A 10,335-nucleotide genomic window follows, 5' to 3' on the forward strand; every position below is an offset into this window, starting at 1 on the left:
CAAGGCAGTCATCCAGGAGGAATTCTCTCTTACTGGGGGCAGGGAGAGGAGAGTAGGCCTTTTTGTCCTATTCAGGCTTTCAACTAATTGACTGAGGTCCACCCACCTTAGGAGGGCAATCTATTTTACTCTGTCTATATTTAAACATTAATCTCATCCAAAAAACATTCTCACAGAATGTTAATATCTGGGCTCCACGTGGCCCAGTCAAGTTTACATATAATATTAACCACCACAAAAGGGAATACATAAAAATGTTATCAATTTATTAGATAATAATAGTTTCACTTGAATTGGCCTTATATTTTATCTCAAATGGCATATTATATTTCCATATTTTATTTTTAAAAATTTTACTGAGTTATAATTAACACACAATATCACATGTATTTCCATAGCTTCTTTTTCACGTTTTTAGTTTCAATCACTTTTAGTTCCTGTCAAATTAATTTATAAATCTTAATTAATAAAACATTCTATTCTGGAAAACCTAAATAAAGAATTGATACCTTCACTAAATACTTTTAGTAAGGACAAATTTCCAAAAATATTTTCATATTCTAAATGTTTGCTCTGATTTCAAAATCTCTAATGAAGAAAATATACAAGGATTGATAAGATTTCCAAATTACTTTTGTAGTTCTAGCACTACAGGCTGCCACTGAAACCAAAATATAATTCCAATTATCATTATCACAATTCTAAGCTCTTCATATATTATTTAACTTTCTCAGAAAAATTTTACCTTTATTTGCTATCACAAATTTATGATAGTAAATATATAGTTTACTGGGAAAATACTTAAAAGTGATTCATTTACTTACAACTTTATTACATCATTTGGAGATATCTGAATTTAGTGTCTTTGGGCCAAGTTAAAACATCTGGAAATCTTTCTAAAACTTTGGCTAAATTTCCAGATTTTTCCCCAGCATTCCATAGTACTGGCTGTTCAAAACCCAGTAAAATTTCTATATAGTTTTTATTGGAATCATTTCCCTTGAATGCCTGTAATAAATTTTGATATCTTCTCCCAGATGTTACTTTTAGCTCCACAGCATCTAAGTTCATATTTTGCCTTTTAAGTAAATTAAGACACTTGTATGTGTAACAACTGAAGCTGTGCAATTACGACTGAAGTTTTTCTTTCCTGTTTTTGTCAGATATGTTTTACAAGACCATAAATCTAAATTGCAATAAGTCTGTATTAATGTTGTGTTAAACGTTTCATGCCTAAAGATCTTTGATTGTACTTACCATTAACAACATAGTAGATGGTGTTAACAGTTTGAATGGTATTTAAAAATATTTTTTGTTTGATCAGTTGAAACTCTTAGGTGAAATTCTTAGTAGTCATTATTTCAAATTCTTTATTGTTGAAAATGATTTATGATTATCCTTTTCTTTTCTCACTGATGATTGCAAATCTTTGTTTGAACCATGAGCTTTAAGTGAACATGATGGCTTTTTGGATGAAATATTAGTTTAGCACTTTCAACACTACCATTCTGAACAGTGTTTGCATTCAACATTCATGTCACTTGCAATGTCATGTTTTCATTTCAGAAATGAAAATCATTTGTTTTATTTTATATTAATTCTTACAGAATATCAAAAGACATTTCAGGACGTTTTAAGAAATGTTCCAAGCTATAGTTCATTATCATGTTCTTCCAGCGTTTTAGAATATAAATATTTAAAGCATTTAAAAGGAATGTTAAGAAGCTTAACAACACTTTGCTAACACTCATTCTGGGTGTTTTTTTCTCTCTCCAATTTACAACTTTTAACTCAAACACAATACCTTTACAGAAAGGTGTACATGTTACAATTGTATAGCTTGATACATTTTCATAAACTGAACACGCCCATATGATTAGCACCGAGATAAACAAATAGAACATACCAACATCCCAGAAGCCCCAATCCCCATACCTTCTCTCAGTTATTTCCTTCCCACTCAAGAGTAACCAACAGCCTGTTTTTGTACATTACATAAATAGAATCATAAAGTACGTATTTTTTTGTGTCTGGTTTCTTTTGCTCAACATTAGGTTTTTGAGATCCTCCGTAATCTTACACGTAGTTATACATCTTTCAATCTTATTGTAGTCTATTGTGTGACAACACCATAATTTGTCCATTTGGGTTGTTTCCAGGTTTGGATATTACTAATGGCACTGCTATGAACACTCACTGCTCTGACCAATATGGTAGCTACTAGCCAAATGTAGCTCTTTAAGTTTGAATAAAATTAAATTGAAAATCAGTTCCTCAGTTGCACTAACCACATTTCAAGTGCTCAATAGTTACGTGGCTAGTAGCTACTGTATGGACAGCACAGAATAGAGCATTCGCATCACTGCAGCAAGTTCCATTGCACAGTGAATTCACGCGTTGGTGAACATATGAAACTGCTGGGTCAAAAGCTATGCATATGTTCAACACTGACAGATAGCAGATAGTGCCAAATAGTTTTGGGCTGTTCATTATTGTTATAAATTCTTCTATTTTAAAATATTAAACCACTATTTACTTTTCACCTAAGAATTACAATGCACTAAAACAGTAAAACCAAATAAAAAATTAAACTATTTAGGAGCAGTAGCAACTGTTAGAACATGGAATGATTCATAGGTAATGCACAAGGCAGTGACATTATTTACTATTATTTACCATAATTTACACAGGCCAAGCTAACAGATGTTGCAAATGTTTCTCAGATGTCATTACAACAAAAGGTCCATTATCAATGGCTGTCACAGAAGAACTAATGAACTTATATTAGAATTTAAACAATCTATTTATTTTAGTGCTATGACAGTTACAGTAATACTATTTACCACTGGTACAAACTTCAGTATTTTAACTGAGACAGCCATGCTGGTGTCTATCAGCTAAATATCAGATCTGCTCATAATCCCAATTAACACTGGATATTATCAATCTTTTAAAGTTTTGGCAAACTGAGAGGCCAATGTTGTTGTTGTCTAAACTGTATTTAACCATGAATGAATTTGTGCACCTGTACATACATATGTTGGTCTTTATCATTTCTCCCCTCTTGAGTTGCTCATTTATATTCCTTGTCCATTTTAAATTATCAATTTATACTTCTACTATTATATATTATATACTATACGATTGCCCATGTATATCCTTTGCCCATTTAAAATTACTAATTTGTAAATGTTCTTTTTTTTTTTAACATTTTTTTTAAATTTTTTTTTAATTTATTTTTTAATTTATTTATTTTTGGCTGTGTTGGGTCTTCGTTGCTGCGTGCGGGTTTTGTCTAGTTGCGGCGAGTGGGGGCTACTCTTCGTTGTGGTGCGCGAGCTTCTCATCGCGGTGGCTTCTCATTTTGCGGAGCACCGGCTCTAGGCATGCGGGTTTCAGTAGTTGCAGCACGCAGGCTCAGTAATTGTGGCTCGTGAGCTCTAGAGCACAGGCTCAGTAGTTGTGGCGCACGGACTTAGTTGCTCCGCGGCATGTGGGATCTTCCCAGACCAGGGCTCGAACCTGTGTCCCCTGCATTGGCAGGCAGATTCTTAACCACTGCACCACCAGGGAAGCCCTGTAAATGTTCTTTTTATATTAAGGAAATTAGCCTTTTGTCTACATGTCTTACAAATATTTCCCTCCAATTTGTAGTTTATCTTTTTCCTATAGAATTGTTTTAAATGATATGTAGTCAAGTTTCTTAATCTCTTCTTTTTTGGCTTTTGTATTTTATGTCATGCTTTGAAAGCCTTACCTTCTCAAAGAGTATATGAAAAACTAATTCCTGTTTTTTTCTTTGTTTTTAAAATACTTGATATATCTGTAATTTACTTTGGCATAAGAAGTACAGATCTAGCCTTGTATTTTTCTAAGTGGCCTATAATGTTTTTGTTATACACTGCTAGTTACCTACCTGGCATCCATTCTTCCTTACTAACAGAATGTGACTTTGTTTAGGGCAGTAACTGTGCCCAGCTTAAAATACTTTCCCAGACTCTCTTGCAGCAAGGGGTGGCCAAGTGATTCAGCTCTGTCCTGAGATATAAGGGGAAGTCACTGAATGTGGCTTCCAGACAGATTTTTAAATAAAGGCAATTTTGACTGACATGCTCCATTTGACCTTCACCTTTCTTCCTGCTTGGAATCTAGATGTAATACCTAGAGGTGAAGCAGTTATCTTGAGACAAGGATGAAAGCCACTCACCAAAAATGGCAGAGTGAAAAGATAAAAGGAGCCTGAGTCCTTGATGACATTAAGCTGCCATATTAGTTCTGTATTATACACCCTTGGATTACTTATGAGAAAAATAAACTATTTACTGAAGCCACTGATCATAGGGTTGTTTCTTGCAAACAAATACATTCCTATTGATGCAATATCTCACTTATTTAATAATCCATCTTTTTATACCAATTTGGCATGCTACCTCTATCACATACTAACTTCCTATATACAATTGAGTATGTTTCTGGAAACCCTCGTTTCATTGATGTAAATGACTTCAGTTTAATAGCTACTATTTACTGAATACTAGGATGATTCTATATGCTTTATATTAACTAGATCGCTTAAACCTCACAACAGCCCTTTGAACCTTAATTATTTAACATTAATGTGTAGCACTTGTAAGCCTAGAGCTAATAATGGATTTTTAAAAGTGGAATGGAAAAGATCAAAAAGGAAAGAGAAAGAAAGGGTGTTTCAATTATCTATATGATGGATTACAGTAGAAGGCAACTATCTATGTTGCTCTCTTAACTGGCAACACTGTTGTTCCACGTTGTAATGGAAAGAGCACTAGACTTAAGGTTTGAAGACATGAGCTCTTATTCCAACTTTGCTGGTCAACAGTGTACTTTAGACAAGCCTTCCTTAGGCTTTAGTTTCCTCATCTGTATAATGACGTATGATTACACTCATTAGTGATCTCTAGAGTTTTGCCTAACTTTAACAATCTATGAAAGACTATAATTAAGCTATTGGTTTTGAAATTCACTGGATCCGAATTTGATTTCGGGATTCAATGACCAGGTTCATGTATTCATTCAACAAAAGTACTGAGGATACACTGATGAACGTGTCAGAAAATGTCCCTGCCCCAAGAGAGCTTACAGTATAGTGGAGGAATTAAAAAACAAAAACAACACCTAGACACCAAGAGTAGTAGTACTACAAATGAAATAAGCCATGATGTAATAGAGATTAACTGGGGCACATGGTTGGACAGTTACAAGATTAAGGGAAGATTTCTCTGAAGAACTGGTTATGAAGTTTGTATAACATGAAGATGGCTATGGCATAATAATACATGAAAAAGAGTAAAATGCAAAGTGGCAATTTACGTTAAAACAATTATAACAATGTAAGGACGCACTGTAACACACATACAGAAAATACATGAAACATGCAGCTTAATAAATCATTAAAAACCACCCATTAGGGCTTCCCTGGTGGCGCAGTGGTTGAGAATCTGCCTGCCAATGCAGGGGACACGGGTTCGAGCCCTGGTCTGGGAAGATCCCACATGCCGCGGAGCAACTAGGCCCGTGAGCCACAACTACTGAGCCTGTGCGTCTGGAGCCTGTGCTCCGCAACGAGAGGCCGCGATAGTGAGAGGCCCGCACACCACGATGAAGAGTGGCCCCCACTTGCCGCAACTAGAGAAAGCCCTCACACAGAAACAAAGACCCAACACAGCCAAAAATAAATAAATAAATAAATAAATAAATAAATTTAAAAAAAATTCTTAAAAAACAAAAAAACCACCCATTAAAGTCCCTCAAGAGTCTTTCCAAATACAACCCTTCTCCCTCCCCTTTAGGGATAAGCATTAAGACTTTTTGGTGGTGACTTTCTTGCACATGACTCTATTCATTTTCATTGCATAAGATTCCACTATGTAATTGTACCATTTTATGTTGATGGATATGCTATGTCCAATTTTTCATGTTACTCTGCACATGTCTTTTGTGGCATATGTACATGCATTTCTGTTGGGGATATATCAAGAGTAGAATTGTAGACCTTGGCCTTAGTTTTAAAAGCACATGTTTCAGATACCGTATTTCTAATCAAAAGCTCTGACAAAGAAAACATGGCTTAGAATGTCAGGTATGGTGTGGTACCAATATACCTGCTCGATTTCACAAACGACTAAACTTCAGCCAAACGAGTTTTCATTTCCTTCTACTCACCTATTACCTCTGTCTGTAACAGTCTTCCCTCCCTTCTCTGCTTAGTTAACTTTTACTTATCCCTAAGGATTTCAGCTTAAGCATCATTGCCTCAGGAAGGCTATTCTTGTCTAATTCCTCTGTTACACACTCTCTTGCCACCACAGGCCTTTCTCCATTTGTTGCAATTGTTTTACACTTTGTTAAACTAATTGTCTATCTTTCAAAAAATACTGGCTCATTAGGGTGCATGTGTGGTCTTTGTTGCACATCATTATATTCCTGCACCTAATGTAGCACCTGGCACATAGAAAGGGGTCAGTTAATAGCTGATGAATATCTACTATCTCTTCACATTCAAGTTACCCAATTCAAATGCTGTTTCTTCTGAACGTTTCATTCTTGGGGCCACCACCAGTACCATCCTTGGAAAATAAATTTGTATTAGGCTAAAGAGTTTCCTAAGTCCCATTTAGCAAAGGAGTATGAGGGACTTAGCGCCTAGGCCCATCATCATCAACAAGAATATTTTCACTGTTTTCTATGGAGACACTAAATTATCATGGAGTGTAATTCAGCATAAGGATTACAAAACACATGGGTTGTTTCATTATCAAATGGTGCACACAATATGTGATATTTACATAGCAACTGATTAATTCCACAAAAGAAAAATCACTATAAAACCAAGAAAAATGTAGAATTTCAATCATTTATCTTCATCAGTGAGCACTTACTTGTGAATAGCATCAATCTACTTTTATACTAGCTTTTTCTCTTTATTACCAGATGACAAATTTCTCCCATAACCAGTCATTCTGTGTAATTTCATTTGATCCTGTTTAAGTACTTTGGTAAGCTTTTTTTGCTTGTTTGATTTTTAATAAAAATGGCTCAGTGGCAACTACTATAGAAAAACTAAGGTTTCTATTCTTGATAAATCTAATTTACTTATATTCCAAGTGTTAATTTAACAAAATTATTACAGGTAGGAAAGCGTACTTTCCCCACCCCATAGGTATTAATAACCTTCATATACTCTAATTACAAGTAAATTCAAAATATTTCATTAAAATTTTTTTCATATTAATATCGAACTTAAATCTCAGTGACAGTTTTAGTATATCATTGAACTGTTCAGAAGGGCTGTTTCAGGAATTTTTTCCAAGCACTTGCAAATTGCAAATTAAATATCTTCAAAGTAAAAACTTGTGGATATCTTGCTGAAAATCAGAAAAGTTGAAACCAGGGTTACTACTAATACAAAATGTAAAATAGGAAATTATTTTAGTAATGCCATCTTAATCATCCTGATATTCTTTCCTTAAATTAACCTCCAAACTGCAACCTCAGCATATCAAAAGAATTTCAAATGAGCAACCTAACCCTAAGCTTCAATAATATATGCTTTGCACAGGGAATAAATATTCTCTTAACCATTTCTCTTCAGACCACTATACCCCATAAGACACAGTAGGGTCTAAAATTGTTATAAAGAAACTGTACAGGAAGAAAGTTTGTTATAAAGAAAATGTATTCACAAGCAGACTTTCTTCAGAAAATATAATGATATCTAGTACAAAGATATAAGAATGTTTAGTCTTTACTAATGTCAAAAATCATATTTTGGAATTTATTTGAAAAGTGACAACAGATTCTCAAACACACAAAGTACTGTCAGGAGATTAAACAAATGAGGAATAGAGTACTTGTAATTCAGTTTCTAAAAGGAAATCAAAATGTAGTACTAGGTACAAGGGTTCAGTTAAAGAAACCTTTTATGAAAGAGGATAATAAAACACTTATATTGTTTATGTGACTAAAATTTCAGAGAAGAGAATACCTGAGAGTGATTTTTGGCTCTATTAAGACTTATTTCAGACTGCCATGAATTGTATTAACACAAGCTTAAATCCTGTAATAGGGCCTTTTAAACACTCTGAGACACCCTATGGTTCCCCATGATGTGTGTTGTTCTCCTCTGCTGCAAAGAACAAAACAAGAAAACCAATTTGTTCAATTACCAAAAAAAAAAATGTATGGAAGTAAGACATTTTAACAAAACTTAACAAACGTGTCACAATTTCCTGAAGCCTAACACTAGCTAAAATATGCACTGCTGAAAATGTAAAAGATAAATAAATAACAATCATTTTAAAATACTGTTCTGTTGAATATGAAAAATATTGTTTTTATTTGTTTGTAGAAGCATTATTTTATTCAATGTTTTATTACATCAGAATTTTTTAAATGAACTAAATTTTAAACAATATTTAAACAAAAATATCTACCCTCACATTTTAAGTCAATGCAAATTTTCACTAATTTAGAATATAATATATTAATATTTGGGGAATTTTTGGAAAGAGATATATATAAAACTGTCTTATAGACCTTAGAAATTAGCAGGTTTAGTAATGATTCATAAAACTTTACAAATCTCCCTAAACTGTATTTTAATACAAAGAAAATTATATATAGACTTTGATTTATATTCAAAATTTCAGTTATTTTGTAATCAATTTAAAACAGAAGTAAATGTCTCATAATTCTTTTCTTTTTTTTTTTGAGGATTAACATTCATCAGGATTACAACAACTGAAAACACTTCAAACATGTATACGCACACACAGACACCTAGAAGAGGCTATCTGGGTAATTCTGTTTTAAAAATACTAATGAACTAATAATTAGGTTGGAAATCATGATTTAAAATCAATATGACATAAAATATTATTATATATAAATTCAAGGAGAGGACATTGTAGTCAGCTTACCATTATTAGCTGTAGCAGTACTGTATCTTGCACACATTTACAAGTCATGTTTTCAAACTAACAATCTGTTTTAACTGCTTTGCTCATTAGCACATGAAGACATTGGCTGAGCTTGAAACATTATAAATTGTATTTATATATATCCTAAATTGGACAGGTCCCAAGATTAAATGCTGTTACTTTAAAATACTTTTTTAGAACACAAATATTTCATTTTATCTTACATCATCAGGAATAAACGTGATTCATATAAGTGAACTTTTTATTCACATCTTAAAGAAATGATAGCTTAAAAAATTTTTAAACCATCTTTTTGATGGAGTTGGTCCTAAAATGCCTTGACTTATTGCTTAGTAAAATTCTACTGCCTGGTATGGACCCCTAAGCTTTCTGAGGAAGATTTCAGGGTCAACACTATGACCATCAAATATAATAATCTACTATAACAAAGTAATGATCTCAGAAACTCCTGAAGTATGACAAATGTTCATTTTACAGTTGCTGCTTCTGTAGCTGTAGATCCTTCCTCACTATTCCATATTATTTTAGGTTCTAGAGGTTCTATCCTTCTGTTGCTTCTAATCTGTTTTCCTAAACTTGTTTAAATAATCAGCATTATGTAATTTTTCCACATTATTCTGGCCCAAAGGTAGCTCCATACTTTTCCTGCAGCTTAAAATAAGCTTTTTTTTTTTTCTTTTTTAGGTGGGGGAGGGGAGAGGGGAAAAGGAAGAGAGATGGGCTTGATATTTTGCTAATTTGTAGGCTTACTTCAGAGTTGCTGGATATTTCCTGACACATCAGGTTGCTAAAGGAATACATACCAAGAGGTGGCCATGTTATCATATTGAAGACAGCAGTTAACTCTTCCAGCTGAGACCAGAAAGGATAATATAATAATATGCTAATGGTTATCAGGCATTTGCTATTTTATCGATATAAATTATTTTATCTACTGTACAAACTAAGATTAATTAAACGTACATCTACAGTCTATGAAATTATTTGCCAAAAAAATTTCTTTAGTTAAAATTTCTTAATACTTCCCTTTGCAAATATTATTGTATTCTTGTTAAAGAGTACCTGATACTTGTTAAAATATCAAGTAATACAGGACAAGGTGTTATAAAAACAAAACACACAGCTGGGAAGCATTTTATTTTCTTCTACTTCATATAACATTGTTCAGGACGACAAGACTCTAATGGTCTCTTTCCAGCAACTTTTATGACTTCGGAGTACCACTTAAAAATATTTACTGGTGCTATAAATATTACTGTTTTTCTACATATTGACAATTTTAATGAATGCCATATCCATCATACCTCTTGCTTTTTTGGTCAGAAAGATAAACAGAAACTTTAAATCAAATGTTTAGACA

General features: G+C 33.2%; 1 protein-coding gene across 1 annotated transcript in view; it reads right to left on the reverse strand.

Moving 5' to 3' along the window:
- BIRC6 (baculoviral IAP repeat containing 6) overlaps positions 1–9,937 on the reverse strand; it is a 268,010-nt gene extending 258,073 nt beyond the window's left edge. Inside the window, 1 exon segment of the mRNA XM_082427081.1 lies at positions 8,021–9,937. The gene's annotated coding sequence lies outside the window, so the exon portion shown is untranslated.
- Between the last annotated feature and the right edge of the window lie 398 nt (positions 9,938–10,335).

This window comes from Balaenoptera physalus (genome assembly GCF_965194825.1).
Source record: "Balaenoptera physalus genome assembly, chromosome: 15".
NCBI classification, from domain to species: domain Eukaryota; kingdom Metazoa; phylum Chordata; class Mammalia; order Artiodactyla; family Balaenopteridae; genus Balaenoptera; species Balaenoptera physalus.